Source organism: Vicia villosa, linkage group LG2 (genome assembly GCF_029867415.1).
Source record: "Vicia villosa cultivar HV-30 ecotype Madison, WI linkage group LG2, Vvil1.0, whole genome shotgun sequence".
NCBI classification, from domain to species: Eukaryota; Viridiplantae; Streptophyta; class Magnoliopsida; order Fabales; family Fabaceae; genus Vicia; species Vicia villosa.
In genome coordinates, this window is record NC_081181.1 from 182,722,260 (window position 1) to 182,743,039 (window position 20,780).

The window sequence follows — 20,780 nt, forward strand, 5'->3', positions numbered from 1 at the left end:
CAAGTAAATAATTTGTGACCGATTTATTGCAGTGTTTGTTATTGTTGAGCATTGAGAATATGTTGAGTTATTCATGAGAGTTTGAGAGTATTATTTTTCTTTTTATCTTCTTTGGTTTCAAAATCTAGCACTTCCATGTTATTATAGAATACTTATATTAATTGTTTGTTTATGTATATATCTTTCAATGCTAAAAAAGCCTATCGAAGAAAATATTATGGTTGGTTTAACCAACATATGATCATCTCTTTGTTCCAGTTAAAAGGCTCCAAAATTTTGATGGAAATTTTTGGTGTGGTTCTATTGTGCAAAAAACTAGGACCATTGAAAAAAGAGAGACTATAGAAATATGTTGGAGAAACAAGTGTGAACTAGAGAATTAAAGACTATGGGACATGTCAATCCTTCAAAAGATGTTGCCAAAGATATTTTGATGATGCAAAAAGTATGTCTCCCTTTTCCTTTACTTTTATCTTTTGATTTAATTCTTTGGCGTTCAGATCAAGTATACAATGTCATTATGTGGAATATATTCTTTAGATTTAATTATTAATCAATCATAATTTAATATTATTTTTGTAAGCAATTTTCAAACAATAATATAAATTTTAAATTTTGCAAACAATTTTTTTTCCAAACAAGAACAATCTATGTTAAAATAGAAACTTATCAGATAATCTCAAATCAATTAAGTATAGCCATTTGATAGGAGAGATAAATGGTTAGACAAAATGAATAAATTGGCTAAGTTAATAAAAACTCTTTTGAAATTGTTTCTTATTGCAATCATTTGTTAAAAAATTTACGGTAAGGAAAAGAAGTTACGATAAACATTACTATACTCGAATAAGAAGGGTAACGGAAGGGATTGAATCTAGAATCAAGGAAAAAGAGGGGATCTCCTTATCTAATATAGAGACCAAATGATTAAGTATGTGAAGACATAAAAACATATAAAGTTGAGAATCAATATAGCTTATCAATTCAAGAATTTGTGAAAAAATATTACCGATACACCAAAATAAATATTTCTCCACTTCTATATAAACAATTGTATTTTTAATCTCTCTATTAATTAAATTACAATAAAAAAACAAATAACATATCATACTAAAAAATCTTTAAAATTTTAATTAAATTTTATTATATTACATAGTTGTACATACATTATGCTTATAGAAGCAATTATATTTGATCCAATGGCACCATTAAATCATTTAATATATTTAAAAAATTTAACAAGCTTCAATTTAAAAATTCTTTTGAAATTGTTTCTTACTGCAATCATTTGTTAAAAAAATGTACGGTAAGGAAAAGAAGTTACGATAATCATTACTATACTCGAATAAGAAGGGTAACGAAAGGGATTGAATCCAAAATAAACAAACAAGGAAAAAGAGGGAATTTCCTTGTCTAATATAGAGATAAAATGATTAAGTATGTGAAGACATAAAAATAGTTAAAGTTGAGAATTAATATAGCTTATCAATTCAGGAATTTGTGAAAAAAATATTTCCGATACACCAAAATAAATATATTAAAATATTCCATTAATATGAGATGGATCATTCACATTTTCTCCACTTCTATATAAACAATTGTATTTTTAATCTCTCTATTAATTAAATTAAACACAAAAAAATCAAATAACATATCATACTAAAAAATCTTTAAATTTTTAATTAAATTTTATTTTTTTACATAATTGAACATACATTATGCTTATAGAAGCATTTATATTTGATACAATGACACCACTAAATCATTTAACATATTTAAAATTTTTAAGAAGCTTCACTTTAGAACCATCAAGATACTCTTTGGTAGCATTAGTGTAATGGTGGTTCCCATTAACATAACAAATAAAGAGAAGATTGGAAGTGTAGTAAGGTACAATTGAAAAAAAGAAGGATTGCATATGGGTCAATAATCCATCCAAGCTGGGCTAAGGCCCATGATATTTACAACATAATCATATTTCATGCTAAGGAAAATAAATCAGTTTATATCCTATTGTTGTTTCATAATTTGGGGAATATAATAAACCAATGTTATGGAAACAAACATAGGATATGAACTAATTTTGTTTTCATTAGCATGAGCTTTGTTTTTATTTGGATGGACTATGTTGTCAATGTCACGAGCTTTTGCCTAGCATGGATGGGTTGTTGGCCCATAAACGATTCTTCTTTTTTTTCAGTGGTTACTTATTACACATTCCATCTTATCTTTATTTGTTATTTTAATGAGTATCATAATTACACTAATATTGTGATAGAACATCTTCGTAACTCTAAAGTGAAGTTTTAAAAACAATTAAATATGCTGATCGTCTTAATATGGTCATTGAATCAACTACAAATGCTTCCATAACATAATGTGATTATAGTTATGTTATAATATTGAATAGAAAATTTAAATATTGATTAATATAAATTATATGTTAATTTATGTTTTGTGCTTAATTTATTAAACAAAGAAATTAAAAGATGGAATTATTTATCTTAAAATGGATGGAATATCAATTATTCATGTCAGCTCAATAAAATATTTTATATGATTTCATTTGATGGGTCGAAAATATTTCTCTCACAAATTATTATATTTGATAAGCTATAGTTGTTCTAAATCATAGCTATTTATATCAAAATGTTAGTTGATAGCAAAAAAAATATATCAAAAGGAACAAAATTAAATATAAAATGATATATTTTCCTTCACATGTCTTGAGAATCCACTATTTAAAAGCACTTGTCGTATATATAGCCCTCAAACATTCCTCAATCTGATATCAATGAAGCAATATAGGTATCCAATTTGAGTTGGGACCTTGGAGTTAGTCATGGGATATCTTTAGGGACTACACATGTAATGATATCCTTACGAAACTTTACATTCCTAATGTGACATTGGCATCTAATATGCCCAACATCTCTATAATAATGATAGATTACTTTCAAAGAATAACATCTTCCTTTTTTTTCTATTGATGTGAGGATTTTTTTTGTAAGGACTTTTAAAAGATTTTAATTGGTATATTAGAAAAATCTGTTTCTTATCCTTTAGAGTTATCAATTTAAAATTTAAATTAGGATAAGTTTCACACACAATTGTTTCCAGTTTTTCTTCTAAAGAATGAGAAATACATAATCGATCATTCATACAAGATGCATGTTTATCTTTAAGGGGTTCTAAAGCATTATTAAGTTTTAAGACTTCTTCCTCAAGTTTCAAAATTTTATTCTTTTAGAGGTAGATTTTCTTAAAAGCACTTATACTTAAACATGCATTTTTTTGAAAGGTATTGGCTAGGTCATTATAAAAACAAGATATAGATTGTGAGTTGAAATCAATTTTCTCCAAGTATTTTCCTTTGTGTTGTGCTATCAGATAAAGACTAGCTATTTCTTCGTGTGAATTTGTATTGGAAGAGGAGGAATCTACATCTTCTTCCCAAGTAATATATGTTTTATGTCCCTTGGCAGATTTTTTCTTGAACTTGAACAATTGTTATTTGCTTTTGAGGTTTTTAAATATGGAAAATAGGTTTTCTAACTATCGGGCCTACCATATTCATAGCATTTTACTTCCCTTTTTTCCTTTTATTTATCTTATCACTTCTTTGGCTGATTAAAATTTCTCATTTTTTTGTAAATTCTTGCAAGAATTTTTAAGATCATTTTTCTTTATGTGTTCATTGTAACGTTTAACGACCAATTTCATTTCTAAATTCTTTGCATATTTTCATTGCTATTGTCTTCATCATCCTTTACTTTGGCCTTGGAAGAGGAGACGTTCAAGGAGATACTTTTCTCCTCTTCTTTATTTTCATATTTTCTCATAAAATTGGGTTCACATGCTTTATAAATTTTTTATCTCATGTTCATGTTAAATGATCTTTTCAAAAAGCTTTGACATATCATTAGATTCTCTAGTGGCATTCATTTTTTGCTGAAGTTCAATTATCCGCTTAATCTAGACGTTCAGAATGTTTAGTGAAGTTTTCGTATTTTGAGATGATTTAGTCGGTATTAGTTCGGGATAGCGGATTGATATTTAATCAAGAGTTTTGATATTTTCAGTATTAGAAATATTATTGGAATAATATTTGAGGTTTTGGGAATTTTCTGAGTAATTAAGATTAGACCGGAAATATGATATATTGGTCCAATTTGGATTGTCGGTGTTATTTAAGAGCGTATTTGGAATTATTAAATTGAAGTCGGAAAATAATATTAAGAATAATATTATTTATAAGTCGGAATTATTACATTGATTGAATATTATAAAGTGACGTATTGGTTATTTCAGATTAATTATCTTATTGGACCTAAGTTGGTTTGTGAAAAATAGTGTGAAGGCTAAGCCCAATTGCAAAGAATAAAATTAGGGTTTTAGAGATAGAAGAGGTGTGTTGTCATTTGAAGAGAAAGAGGCAAGTCTTGGAGAAGAGGAATGAGCTTGAAGATTTCCATTCATGGTACCAAATCGGAAGAGCAATCGGAGACCCATTGAGTTGCTTCAATTGATAAGGTAAGGGTGAGATTCTCTTCCTATAATGGGGCTTATGAACAATTGTATGTGGGGAATTAGATGTGTAGATTTATTGCTTTTGCTTGTGTTAATTATTGCTAGAAAAATTGAAAATCTATGAAATGCTGTGAATCCCTATTGTTGAAAATGTTGTCGGTATCTTGGAAATAAACATAGACTCATTGACGGGACGTCATTCCAAGTTCATGACTTTCTAAGTCATGACGGACGTAGTTCCAATTCATGAGTGCCGGCAGCATAATGTTGGTAAGTTGATTCCATTAGCAAAGCAAATAAATTGGAATTGTATGACGTCCCTATTATATCATAAAGCATATGAGTATATGAGTACATCTGTAGGTAGTTGATCAGTAAACGCACCTCACAAAAGAAACTTTTAGTATGATTCTAAACAAATTAAGATGTTAAAGGACCATTATGCTACATACTGTGTGATGTTAAATCGTTTCTCTTCCATTTCTCACATGTGCCCTGTTATGTTCTTGTTTCAATACTGTTAATTAATTTATTTGCATGACCATTATGAAATGAAAATATAATTGAGACAATATGATAGTTGGAATAATAACAGTAGTAATGATAAAATTAATAAACAGTTTTGTTTGATCGAAATAGCCGAATTAAGCGGTATAATTAGTTGTCCGGAATTTGATGGAATTTGACGTGATAGCTAAGTTTAATTAGTATATTAACATGGTGGTGTTATTTTGTCGAAATTGTGATGTTAATCGGTCGATTAAATTAATGGTTGAATCAATCTCAATTAGTTTATTTAATTGAAAAACACTTAGACTTAGATTAATTATTCGGTTTGTCGGTAAATAACGGTATCTTGAGAATTTAACCGAACGAATCGAATAACCGGTAAAGAATAGAATTGTATCCGAATTAACCGGTTGAGTTGTGTTTTTGGTGACTTGGAAGTGTAACCCGAAGACTCATAAATCGTGAATATTAAGGATATAACCGAAAATTAGGTAACCGGTAGCGACGCGAAATTTACACAATTAATTGAAGTATCCTTTGTGAATAATTTTGGTTAGTTGATAGTGGATTAGTGAGTTAATTAGAAGACCAATTTATAGAGAATTATGAGACTAATGTGAATTGACTCAATGTGTTGATTTGTTGTGATATACCGAAACATGATGATGTTGTGATGATTTTGTTAATGTTTGAAATTATATGTTTGTCGTGATGTGTCGAAACATGACGATGTTTGTGATGATTGGTAACACGTGATGTTGTATATATATCCGTGACGATAATTTTGTGACTAAGTGAAGATGAAATATTATGCTGACGTGAATTACCTCGTATAATGGTAATTGATTGTGATATAGGCTTATGTCTCGTGACGATATGTGATTGTGATAAGTATGTTGTGTTGTCTTGTTTGTCGAGTCACATTTCATATGCATACTCTGTGACGGCCTGGATTGGCAAAATTAGTGATGAAGGCTTATGCCTTGTGCCTCAGAATTGGGCAATTGGTGACGGGGGCTGAAGCTCCGATTGGTACCACATGCATACACATGAGTCATGTCCCATGTGTCTTATGTGATTCGTAGTTTGTGATATTTTGTGACTATATCGTGATTGTATTTCGTGACTTATTAAATGATGGAAGTATGTGAAGATGTGAATTGATGATTTTATGAATAGTATGATGATATTAATATTTGTGAATGCGATTAAGTGAATATGTCTGGTGTGACTTATATGTGATGTTTTGTGACTAGATGTATCACTTATATGTGGTGATGTTTGAGACTAAAATTGTAATTTATACTCGTGATGTATCATGATTTGACTTGCAAGTGAATGACTGATATGTTTATATATAATTGATGCGAATGTGAAGTAGTGTGACTTATGATGCGATGAGAAGTATGTGAGATTTTTGAATTAGTGAAAGTATGAAGTGTATGGCAATATTAATACTGGTGACGTGATAACTATATATGTCTGAATCCTAATATACAATTTATCATACGCTCACTTATATGATTTGATATCTCATCCTTTTCTCTTATTCGTCGTTGCCTTTATATTGGTAACGTGCAGGTATTCAAGTATGAAGATTTAGTTACCGTTAATCGAGTCAGTTGTCGCTCTGATATGTAGCACTCGGGGGAACGATTTATGATGTTATGATGTTGTTGTTTATTGTTTTATCGTAGCTGAATAAGATGTTATTTATTTAAAGATTGAGAACTATGATTCCACCATGTTCTAATGAAAGAAGTTATTTTGTTTTGAAAAGTATTATATGCTGAGTATTTGTTGATTGATTAAAGAATGTGCTATGTATCCGCTAAATGCGATGGTGTGATTTATTGTTAAATGAATATGTTACGCCTCATTTGTTTGTCTAGAAATTTTTAAATACTCTGATATTTTCCGCATTATAATTCCGAGTAGAAATGGGGTGTTACATTAGTAGTATCAGAGCAGGTCGGTTTGTCCGGCCAATGTTGTCTATCCCTTGGTACGCGACGAGTGTGTAAACACTGTTGGTACTTATTTGTTTTGTTGCAAGAAGTAGTTTGACGATAAGTGGGGGAGAAGCCTTGCTTCTCGAAGAGGTTTCTGTTATAAAAGATAGTTTTGTATGCTGTTGATAAGCGACGATGCAAGTGTTGTTGAGAGTTTTGGATGTTACCCGAATTCGAAGGTGACATGAAGTTAAGAATGATTTTGGGAAGCAGAATTTAGAGAGTTGCGATTTTCAGCACTGTTGAGGACTGTGAAGTTGTCGGTGTGAGTAACCTTTTCGTGAGATGCTGATGCTTGAAAAGTGATAGAGTAATGAAGTTGCAGCGAACCTTATGTTGGACTCACATAAGTGATTGTCGAATGTAGTCGATGCATGAAGTATGGTGAATCACGAGTTCAAGTTAGAAACTCGAAGGTGCGCATAGCCTGTGAAAAGAATGGTTGTCTCGGTGATATTAAGACTGGAATTTCGATGAAAGAATGCACCTCTTGAGTTATGAAGAGTTTAAAGATGGGATGAATTGTGAAGTACGAGTATAGAAGTAATTTTGAAGATGGAAAGGCGTTTGAAGATTGTGTGATGCTAAGTGACTACGAAGTAGATTTTGTATTAGGCTTGGACGTTGGTGTCTCATCGACAAGATATAACGAGTAGGAAGTTGTGGGTATTGTAAAAACCCAAGGTGAATTATTGGATTATGACGTGTTAATGGATTTGAGTGAAAATTCGGAGATGACGCTATTACGAAGTAACGACGGTTTATACTCCACTATGGTTATCAAATACTAATTGACAAATTGGTGAACTGATCACCCTCAATCCATTGTCAATGGTAGATGACAATCGTACTGAATGTTATAGATCTGTCTTGCTATCTTAATAGTAGAGAAAGAGTATTGATATTACGTCGCGAAGGTAGTCGCTCACCAGTTTGTGCATCTTGATAAGAGGAGTGGTTGAGTAAGAGTTTGACGAAATGAACAATTCGGAGTAGTGAGTATTGTGCAAGAGAATGTCGCAAGGCAAAGATTTGGAAGTAACAGTGAAACAACGATGTGAAAATGAGTATTAACGAAAGTCAGCGTTGCATTGAAAAATTTGTGAACCATATAGTTGACGGAGTTTTAACAAGGCAGTGACTTAAAGAATAATTATCAGAGTTGCGCATCGGAAGAATTGCGTTGCACTGTTGTTATACGACTTGTAAGAAGTAAAGGACGATATGTCAGAAGACTGTGAAGTAGAGTTATCTTGATGTTTGGATTGATAGACTGTTGGAATAAGTGCGATGAGCCAGGATGCTGCATAGGGTTGTGGATTATTGTGAATCTGGTAAGAATAGTAATGTGTTTGTGTTCTTGTGGAATCGTTGTTGTGCCGAAGAAGTAGTGATTGAAGCGTTACCAAACGCGATTTGGATATTTGAGAATTGGATACGAGACTTGGTTGCGATGGGGTTGTCAAGTAGATTTTCGAGGATGAAAATATTCTAAGTGGGGGAGAGTTGTAACGCACGGAAATTCAATTATCCGCTTAATCTAGACGTTCAGAGTGTTTAGTGAAGTTTTCGTATTTTGAGATGATTTAGTCGGTATTAGTTCGGGATAGCAGATTGATATTTAATCAAGAGTTTTGATATTTTCAGTATTAGAACTATTATTGGAATAATATTTGAGGTTATGGGAATTTTCTGAGTAATTAAGATTAGACCGGAAATATGATATATTGGTCCAATTTGGATTGCCGGTGTTATTTAAGAGCGTATTTGGAATTATTAAATTGAAGTCGGAAAATAATATTAAGAATAATATTATTTATAAGTCGGAATTATTACATTGATTGAATATTATAAAGTGACGTATTGGTTATTTCAGATTAATTATCTTATTGGACCTAAGTTGGTTTGTGAAAAATAGTGTGAAGGCTAAGCCCAATTGCAAAGAATAAAATTAGGGTTTTAGAGATAGAAGAGGTGTGTTGTCATTTGAAGAGAAAGAGGCAAGTCTTGGAGAAGATGAATGAGCTTGAAGATTTCCATTCATGGTACCAAATGGGAAGAGCAATCGGAGACCCATTGAGTTGCTTCAATTGATAAGGTAAGGGTGAGATTCTCTTCCTATAATGGGGCTTATGAACAATTGTATGTGGGGAATTAGATGTGTAGATTTATTGCTTTTGCTTGTGTTAATTATTGCTAGAAAAATTGAAAATCTATGAAATGCTGTGAATCCCTATTGTTGAAAATGCTGTCGGTATCTTGGAAATAAACATAGACTCATGGACGGGACGTCATTCCAAGTTCATGACTTTCTAAGTCATGACGGACGTAGTTCCAATTCATGAGTGCCGGCAGCATAATGTTGGTAAGTTGATTCCATTAGCAAAGCAAATAAATTGGAATTGTATGACGTCCCTATTATATCATAAAGCATATGAGTATATGAGTACATCTGTAGGTAGTTGATCAGTAAACACACCTCACAAAAGAAACTTTTAGTATGATTCTAAACAAATTAAGATGTTAAAGGACCATTATGCTACATACTGTGTGATGTTAAATCGTTTCTCTTCCATTTCTCACATGTGCCCTGTTATGTTCTTGTTTCAATACTGTTAATTAATTTATTTGCATGACCATTATGAAATGAAAATATAATTGAGACAATATGATAGTTGGAATAATAACAGTAGTAATGATAAAATTAATAAACAGATCTGTTTGATCGAAATAGCCGAATTAAGCGGTATAATTAGTTGTCCGGAATTTGATGGAATTTGACGTGATAGCTAAGTTTAATTAGTATATTAACATGGTGGTGTTATTTTGTCGAAATTGTGATGTTAATCGGTCGATTAAATTAATGGTTGAATCAATCTCAATTAGTTTATTTAATTGAAAAACACTTAGATTAGATTAATTATTCAGTTTGTCGGTAAATAACGGTATCTTGAGAATTTAACCGAACGAATCGAATAACCGGTAAAGAATAGAATTGTATCCGAATTAATCGGTTGAGTTGTGTTTTTGGTGACTTGGAAGTGTAACCCGAAGACTCATAAATCGTGAATATTAAGGATATAACTGAAAATTAGGTAACCGGTAGCGACGCGAAATTTACACAATTAATTGAAGTATCCTTTGTGAATAATTTTGGTTAGTTGATAGTGGATTAATGAGTTATTAAGAAGACTAATTTATAGAGAATTATGAGACTAATGTGAATTGACTCAATGTGTTGATTTGTTGTGATATACCGAAACATGATGATGTTGTGATGATTTTGTTAATGTTTGAAATTATATGTTTATCGTGATGTGTCGAAACATGACGATGTTTGTGATGATTGGTAACACGTGATGTTGTATATATATCCGTGACGATAATTTTGTGACTAAGTGAAGATGAAATATTATGCTGACGTGAATTACCTCGTATAATGGTAATTGATTGTGATATAGGCTTATGTCTCGTGACGAGATGTGATTGTGATAAGTATGTTGTGTTGTCTTGTTTGTCGAGTCACATTTCATATGCATACTCTGTGACGGCCTGGATTGGCAAAATTAGTGATGAAGGCTTATGCCTTGTGCCTCAGAATTGGGCAATTGGTGACGGGGGCTGAAGCTCCGATTGGTACCACATGCATACACATGAGTCATGTCCCATGTGTCTTATGTGATTCGTAGTTTGTGATATTTTGTGACTATATCGTGATTGTATTTCGTGACTTATTAAATGATGGAAGTATGTGAAGATGTGAATTGATGATTTTATGAATAGTATGATGATATTAATATTTGTGAATGCGATTAAGTGAATATGTCTGGTGTGACTTATATGTGATGTTTTGTGACTAGATGTATCACTTATATGTGGTGATGTTTGAGACTAAAATTGTAATTTATACTCGTGATGTATCATGATTTGACTTGCAAGTGAATGACTGATATGTTTATATATAATTGATGCGAATGTGAAGTAGTGTGACTTATGATGCGATGAGAAGTATGTGAGATTTTTGAATTAGTGAAAGTATGAAGTGTATGGCAATATTAATACTGGTGACGTGATAACTATATATGTCTGAATCCTAATATACAATTTATCATACGCTCACTTATATGATTTGATATCTCATCCTTTTCTCTTATTCGTCGTTGCCTTTATATTGGTAACGTGCAGGTATTCAAGTATGAAGATTTAGTTACCGTTAATCGAGTCAGTTGTCGCTCTGATATGTAGCACTCGGGGGAACGATTTATGATGTTATGATGTTGTTGTTTATTGTTTTATCGTAGCTGAATAAGATGTTATTTATTTAAAGATTGAGAACTATGATTCCACCATGTTCTAATGAAAGAAGTTATTTTGTTTTGAAAAGTATTATATGCTGAGTATTTGTTGATTGATTAAAGAATGTGCTATGTATCCGCTAAATGCGATGGTGTGATTTATTGTTAAATGAATATGTTACGCCTCATTTGTTTGTCTAGAAATTTTTAAATACTCTGATATTTTCCGCATTATAATTCCGAGTAGAAATGGGGTGTTACATTAGTAGTATCAGAGCAGGTCGGTTTGTCCGGCCAATGTTGTCTATCCCTTGGTACGCGACGAGTGTGTAAACACTGTTGGTACTTATTTGTTTTGTTGCAAGAAGTAGTTTGACGATAAGTGGGGGAGAAGCCTTGCTTCTCGAAGAGGTTTCTGTTATAAAAGATAGTTTTGTATGCTGTTGATAAGCGACGATGCAAGTGTTGTTGAGAGTTTTGGATGTTACCCGAATTCGAAGGTGACATGAAGTTAAGAATGATTTTGGGAAGCAGAATTTAGAGAGTTGCGATTTTCAGCACTGTTGAGGACTGTGAAGTTGTCGGTGTGAGTAACCTTTTCGTGAGATGCTGATGCTTGAAAAGTGATAGAGTAATGAAGTTGCAGCGAACCTTATGTTGGACTCACATAAGTGATTGTCGAATGTAGTCGATGCATGAAGTATGGTGAATCACGAGTTCAAGTTAGAAACTCGAAGGTGCGCATAGCCTGTGAAAAGAATGGTTGTCTCGGTGATATTAAGACTGGAATTTCGATGAAAGAATGCACCTCTTGAGTTATGAAGAGTTTAAAGATGGGATGAATTGTGAAGTACGAGTATAGAAGTAATTTTGAAGATGGAAAGGCGTTTGAAGATTGTGTGATGCTAAGTGACTACGAAGTAGATTTTGTATTAGGCTTGGACGTTGGTGTCTCATCGACAAGATATAACGAGTAGGAAGTTGTGGGTATTGTAAAAACCCAAGGTGAATTATTGGATTATGACGTGTTAATGGATTTGAGTGATAATTCGAAGATGACGCTATTACGAAGTAACGACGGTTTATACTCCACTATGGTTATCAAATACTAATTGACAAATTGGTGAACTGATCACCCTCAATCCATTGTCAATGGTAGATGACAATCGTACTGAATGTTATAGATCTGTCTTGCTATCTTAATAGTAGAGAAAGAGTATTGATATTACGTCGCGAAGGTATTCGCTCACCAGTTTGTGCATCTTGATAAGAGGAGTGGTTGAGTAAGAGTTTGACGAAATGAACAATTCGGAGTAGTGAGTATTGTGCAAGAGAATGTCGCAAGGCAAAGATTTGGAAGTAACAGTGAAACAACGATGTGAAAATGAGTATTAACGAAAGTCAGCGTTGCATTGAAAAATTTGTGAACCATATAGTTGACGGAGTCTTAACAAGGCAGTGACTTAAAGAATAATTATCAGAGTTGCGCATCGGAAGAATTGCGTTGCACTGTTGTTATACGACTTGTAAGAAGTAAAGGACGATATGTCAGAAGACTGTGAAGTAGAGTTATCTTGATGTTTGGATTGATAGACTGTTGGAATAAGTGCGATGAGCCAGGATGCTGCATTGGGTTGTGGATTATTGTGAATCTGGTAAGAATAGTAATGTGTTTGTGTTCTTGTGGAATCGTTGTTGTGCCGAAGAAGTAGTGATTGAAGCGTTACCAAACGCGATTTGGATATTTGAGAATTGGATACGAGACTTGGTTGCGATGGGGTTGTCAAGTAGATTTTCGAGGATGAAAATATTCTAAGTGGGGGAGAGTTGTAACGCACGGAAATTCAATTATCTGCTTAATCTAGACGTTCAGAGTGTTTAGTGAAGTTTTCGTATTTTGAGATGATTTAGTCGGTATTAGTTCGGGATAGCGGATTGATATTTAATCAAGAGTTTTGATATTTTCAGTATTAGAAATATTATTGGAATAATATTTGAGGTTTTGGGAATTTTCTGAGTAATTAAGATTAGACCGGAAATATGATATATTGGTCCAATTTGGATTGCCGGTGTTATTTAAGAGCGTATTTGGAATTATTAAATTGAAGTCGGAAAATAATATTAAGAATAATATTATTTATAAGTCGGAATTATTACATTGATTGAATATTATAAAGTGACGTATTGGTTATTTCAGATTAATTATCTTATTGGACCTAAGTTGGTTTGTGAAAAATAGTGTGAAGGCTAAGCCCAAGTGCAAAGAATAAAATTAGGATTTTAGAGATAGAAGAGGTGTGTTGTCATTTGAAGAGAAAGAGGCAAGTCTTGGAGAAGATGAATGAGCTTGAAGATTTCCATTCATGGTACCAAATCGGAAGAGCAATCGGAGACCCATTGAGTTGCTTCAATTGATAAGGTAAGGGTGAGATTCTCTTCCTATAATGGGGCTTATGAACAATTGTATGTGGGGAATTAGATGTGTAGATTTATTGCTTTTGCTTGTGTTAATTATTGCTAGAAAAATTGAAAATCTATGAAATGCTGTGAATCCCTATTGTTGAAAATGCTGTCGGTATCTTGGAAATAAACATAGACTCATGGACGGGACGTCATTCCAAGTTCATGACTTTCTAAGTCATGACGGACGTAGTTCCAATTCATGAGTGCCGGCAGCATAATGTTGGTAAGTTGATTCCATTAGCAAAGCAAATAAATTGGAATTGTATGACGTCCCTATTATATCATAAAGCATATGAGTATATGAGTACATCTGTAGGTAGTTGATCAGTAAACACACCTCACAAAAGAAACTTTTAGTATGATTCTAAACAAATTAAGATGTTAAAGGACCATTATGCTACATACTGTGTGATGTTAAATCGTTTCTCTTCCATTTCTCACATGTGCCCTGTTATGTTCTTGTTTCAATACTGTTAATTAATTTATTTGCATGACCATTATGAAATGAAAATATAATTGAGACAATATGATAGTTGGAATAATAACAGTAGTAATGATAAAATTAATAAACAGATCTGTTTGATCGAAATAGCCGAATTAAGCGGTATAATTAGTTGTCCGGAATTTGATGGAATTTGACGTGATAGCTAAGTTTAATTAGTATATTAACATGGTGGTGTTATTTTGTCGAAATTGTGATGTTAATCGGTCGATTAAATTAATGGTTGAATCAATCTCAATTAGTTTATTTAATTGAAAAACACTTAGATTAGATTAATTATTCAGTTTGTCGGTAAATAACGGTATCTTGAGAATTTAACCGAACGAATCGAATAACCGGTAAAGAATAGAATTGTATCCGAATTAACCGGTTGAGTTGTGTTTTTGGTGACTTGGAAGTGTAACCCGAAGACTCATAAATCGTGAATATTAAGGATATAACCGAAAATTAGGTAACCGGTAGCGACGCGAAATTTACACAATTAATTGAAGTATCCTTTGTGAATAATTTTGGTTAGTTGATAGTGGATTAATGAGTTATTAAGAAGACTAATTTATAGAGAATTATGAGACTAATGTGAATTGACTCAATGTGTTGATTTGTTGTGATATACCGAAACATGATGATGTTGTGATGATTTTGTTAATGTTTGAAATTATATGTTTATCGTGATGTGTCGAAACATGACGATGTTTGTGATGATTGGTAACACGTGATGTTGAATATATATCCGTGACGATAATTTTGTGACTAAGTGAAGATGAAATATTATGCTGACGTGAATTACCTCGTATAATGGTAATTGATTGTGATATAGGCTTATGTCTCGTGACGATATGTGATTGTGATAAGTATGTTGTGTTGTCTTGTTTGTCGAGTCACATTTCATATGCATACTCTGTGACGGCCTGGATTGGCAAAATTAGTGATGAAGGCTTATGCCTTGTGCCTCAGAATTGGGCAATTGGTGACGGGGGCTGAAGCTCCGATTGGTACCACATGCATACACATGAGTCATGTCCCATGTGTCTTATGTGATTCGTAGTTTGTGATATTTTGTGACTATATCGTGATTGTATTTCGTGACTTATTAAATGATGGAAGTATGTGAAGATGTGAATTGATGATTTTATGAATAGTATGATGATATTAATATTTGTGAATGCGATTAAGTGAATATGTCTGGTGTGACTTATATGTGATGTTTTGTGACTAGATGTATCACTTATATGCGGTGATGTTTGAGACTAAAATTGTAATTTATACTCGTGATGTATCATGATTTGACTTGCAAGTGAATGACTGATATGTTTATATATAATTGATGCGAATGTGAAGTAGTGTGACTTATGATGCGATGAGAAGTATGTGAGATTTTTGAATTAGTGAAAGTATGAAGTGTATGGCAATATTAATACTGGTGACGTGATAACTATATATGTCTGAATCCTAATATACAATTTATCATACGCTCACTTATATGATTTGATATCTCATCCTTTTCTCTTATTCGTCGTTGCCTTTATATTGGTAACATGCAGGTACTCAAGTATGAAGATTTAGTTACCGTTAATCGAGTCAGTTGTCGCTCTGATATGTAGCACTCGGGGGAACGATTTATGATGTTATGATGTTGTTGTTTATTGTTTTATCGTAGCTGAATAAGATGTTATTGATTTAAAGATTGAGAACTATGATTCCACCATGTTCTAATGAAAGAAGTTATTTTGTTTTGAAAAGTATTATATGCTGAGTATTTGTTGATTGATTAAAGAATGTGCTATGTATCCGCTAAATGCGATGGTGTGATTTATTGTTAAATGAATATGTTACGCCTCATTTGTTTGTCTAGAAATTTTTAAATACTCTGGTATTTTCCGCATTATAATTGCCGAGTAGAAATGGGGTGTTACATTAGTGGTATCAGAGCAGGTCGGTCTGTCCGGCCAATGTTGTCTATCCCTTGGTACGCCACGAGTGTGTAAACACTGTTGGTACTTATTTGTTTTGTTGCAAGAAGTAGTTTGACGATAAGTGGGGGAGAAGCCTTGCTTCTCGAAGAGGTTTCTGTTATAAAAGATAGTTTTGTATGCTGTTGATAAGCGACGATGCAAGTGTTGTTGAGAGTTTTGGATGTTACCCGGATTCGAAGGTGACATGAAGTTAAGAATGATTTTGGGAAGCAGAATTTAGAGAGTTGCGATTTTCAGCACTGTTGAGGACTGTGAAGTTGTCGGTGTGAGTAACCTTTTCGTGAGATGCTGATGCTTAAAAAGTGATAGAGTAATGAAGTTGCAGCGAACCTTATGTTGGACTCACATAAGTGATTGTCGAATGTAGTCGATGCATGAAGTATGGTGAATCACGAGTTCAAGTTAGAAACTCGAAGGTGCGCGTAGCCTGTGAAAAGAATGGTTGTCTCGGTGATATTAAGACTGGAATTTCGATGAAAGAATGCACCTCTTGAGTTATGAAGAGTTTAAATATGGGATGAATTGTGAAGTACGAGTATAGAAGTAATTTTGAAGATGGAAAGGCGTTTGAAGATTGTGTGATGCTAAGTGACTACGAAGTAGATTTTGTATTAGGCTTGGACGTTGGTGTCTCATCGACAAGATATAACGAGTAGGAAGTTGTGGGTATTGTAACAACCCAAGGTGAATTATTGGATTATGACGTGCTAATGGATTTGAGTGAAAATTCGGAGATGACGCTATTACGAAGTAACGACGGTTTATACTCCACTATGGTTATCAAATACTAATTGACAAATTGGGGAACTGATCACCCTCAATCCATTGTCAATGGTAGATGACAATCGTACTGAATGTTATAGATCTGTCTTGCTATCTTAATAGTAGAGAAAGAGTATTGATATTACGTCGCGAAGGTAGTCGCTCACCAGTTTGTGCATCTTGATAAGAGGAGTGGTTGAGTAAGAGTTTGACGAAATGAACAATTCGGAGTAGTGAGTATTGTGCAAGAGAATGTCGCAAGGCAAAGATTTGGAAGTAACAGTGAAACAACGATGTGAAAATGAGTATTAACGAAAGTCAGCGTTGCATTGAAAAATTTGTGAACCATACAGTTGACGGAGTTTTAACAAGGCAGTGACTTAAAGAATAATTATCAGAGTTGCGCATCGGAAGAATTGCGTTGCACTGTTGTTATACGACTTGTAAGAAGTAAAGGACGATATGTCAGAAGACTGTGAAGTAGAGTTATCTTGATGTTTGGATTGATAGACTGTTGGAATAAGTGCGATGAGCCAGGATGCTGCATTGGGTTGTGGATTATTGTGAATCTGGTAAGAATAGTAATGTGTTTGTGTTCTTGTGGAATCGTTGTTGTGCCGAAGAAGTAGTGATTGAAGCGTTACCAAACGCGATTTGGATATTTGAGAATTGGATACGAGACTTGGTTGCGATGGGGTTGTCAAGTAGATTTTCGAGGATGAAAATATTCTAAGTGGGGGAGAGTTGTAACGCACGGAAATTCAATTATCTGCTTAATCTAGACGTTCAGAGTGTTTAGTGAAGTTTTCGTATTTTGAGATGATTTAGTCGGTATTAGTTCGGGATAGCGGATTGATATTTAATCAAGAGTTTTGGTATTTTCAGTATTAGAAATATTATTGGAATAATATTTGAGGTTTTGGGAATTTTCTGAGTAATTAATATTAGACCGGAAATATGATATATTGGTCCAATTTGGATTGCCGGTGTTATTTAAGAGCGTATTTGGAATTATTAAATTGAAGTCGGAAAATAATATTAAGAATAATATTATTTATAAGTCGGAATTATTACATTGATTGAATATTATAAAGTGACGTATTGGTTATTTCAGATTAATTATCTTATTGGACCTAAGTTGGTTTGTGAAAAATAGTGTGAAGGCTAAGCCCAAGTGCAAAGAATAAAATTAGGATTTTAGAGATAGAAGAGGTGTGTTGTCATTTGAAGAGAAAGAGGCAAGTCTTGTAGAAGAGGAATGAGCTTGAAGATTTCCATTCATGGTACCAAATCGGAAGAGCAATCGGAGACCCATTGAGTTGCTTCAATTGATAAGGTAAGGGTGAGATTCTCTTCCTATAATGGGGCTTATGAACAATTGTATTTGGGGAATTGGATGTGTAGATTTATTGATTTTGCTTGTGTTAATTATTGCTAGAAAAATTGAAAATCTATGAAATGCTGTGAATCCCTATTGTTGAAAATGCTGTCGGTATCTTGGAAATAAACATAGACTCATTGACGGGACGTCATTCCTAGTTCATGACTTTCTAAGTCATGACGGACGTAGTTCCAATTCATGAGTGCCGGCAGCATAATGTTGGTAAGTTGAGTCCATTAGCAAAGCAAATAAATTGGAATTGTATGACGTCCCTATTATATCATAAAGCATATGAGTATATGAGTACATCTGTAGGTAGTTGATCAGTAAACACACCTCACAAAAGAAACTTTTAGTATGATTCTAAACAAATTAAGATGTTAAAGGACCATTATGCTACATACTGTGTGATGTTAAATCGTTTCTCTTCCATTTCTCACATGTGCCCTGTTATGTTCTTGTTTCAATACTGTTAATTAATTTATTTGCATGACCATTATGAAATGAAAATATAATTGAGAGAATATGATAGTTGGAATAATAACAGTAGTAATGATAAAATTAATAAACAGTTCTGTTTGATCGAAATAGCCGAATTAAGCGGTATAATTAGTTGTCCGGAATTTGATGGAATTTGACGTGATAGCTAAGTTTAATTAGTATATTAACATGGTGGTGTTATTTTGTCGAAATTGTGATGTTAATCGGTCGATTAAATTAATGGTTGAATCAATCTCAATTAGTTTATTTAATTGAAAAACACTTAGACTTAGATTAATTATTCGGTTTGTCGGTAAATAACGGTATCTTGAGAATTTAACCGAACGAATCGAATAACCGGTAAAGAATAGAATTGTATCCGAATTAACCGGTTGAGTTGTGTTTTTGGTGACTTGGAAGTGTAACCCGAAGACTCATAAATCGTGAATATTAAGGATATAACCGAAAATTAGGTAACCGGTAGCGACGCGAAATTTACACAATTAATTGAAGTATCCTTTGTGAATAATTTTGGTTAGTTGATAGTGGATTAGTGCGTTAATTAGAAGACCAATTTATAGAGAATTATGAGACTAATGTGAATTGACTCAATGTGTTGATTTGTTGTGATATACCGAAACATGATGATGTTGTGATGATTTTGTTAATGTTTGAAATTATATGTTTGTCGTGATGTGTCGAAACATGACGATGTTTGTGATGATTGGTAACACGTGATGTTGTATATATATCCGTGACGATAATTTTGTGACTAAGTGAAGATGAAATATTATGCTGACGTGAATTACCTCGTATAATGGTAATTGATTGTGATATAGGCTTATGTCTCGTGACGATATGTGATTGTGATAAGTATGTTGTGTTGTCTTGTTTGTCGAGTCACATTTCATATGCATACTCTGTGACGGCCTGGATTGGCAAAATTAGTGATGAAGGCTTATGCCTTGTGCCTCAGAATTGGGCAATTGGTGACGGGGGCTGAAGCTCCGATTGGTACCACATGCATACACACGAGTCATGTCCCATGTGTCTTATGTGATTAGTAGTTTGTGATATTTTGTGACTATATCGTGATTGTATTTCGTGACTTATTAAATGATGGAAGTATGTGAAGATTTGAATTGATGATTTTATGAATAGTATGATGATATCAATATTTGTGAATGCGATTAAGTGAATATGTCTGGTGTGACTTATATGTGATGTTTTGTGACTAGATGTATGCCTTATATGCGGTGATGTTTGAGACTAAAATTGTAATTTATACTCGTGATGTATCATGATTTGACTTGCAAGTGAATGACTGATATGTTTATATATAATTGATGCGAATGTGAAGTAGTGTGACTTATGATGCGATGAGAAGTATGTGAGATTTGTGAATTAGTGAATTAGTGAAAGTATGAAGTGTATGGCAATATTAATACTGTTGACGTGATAACTATATATGTCTGAATCCTAATATACAATTTATCATACGCTCACTTATATGATTTGATATCTCACCCTTTTCTCTTATTCGTCGTTGTCTTTATATTGGTAACGTGCAGGTATTCAAGTATGAAGATTTAGTTACCGTTAATCGAGTCAGTTGTCCCTCTGATATGTAGCACTCGGGGGAACGATTTATGATGTTATGATGTTGTTGTTTATTGTTTTATCGTAGCTGTATAAGATGTTATTGATTTAAAGATTGAGAACTATGATTCCACCATGTTCTAATGAAAGAAGTTATTTTGTTTTGAAAAGTATTATATGCTGAGTATTTGTTGATTGATTAAAGAATGTGCTATGTATCCGCTAAATGCGATGGTGTGATTTATTGTTAAATGAATATGTGACGCCTCATTT

At 33.0% G+C, this 20,780-nt stretch overlaps 1 long non-coding RNA gene across 2 annotated transcripts in view; it reads left to right on the plus strand.

Annotated features, from left to right (window-relative positions):
• The first annotated feature begins 286 nt into the window (after positions 1-286).
• LOC131653194 (uncharacterized) overlaps positions 287-20,780 on the plus strand; it is a 69,017-nt gene continuing 48,523 nt past the window's right edge. For both annotated transcript variants that reach the window (XR_009298985.1, XR_009298987.1), the window contains exon 1: positions 287-445. This is a non-coding gene — a long non-coding RNA (uncharacterized LOC131653194). The remainder of the gene's footprint in view (positions 446-20,780) is intronic.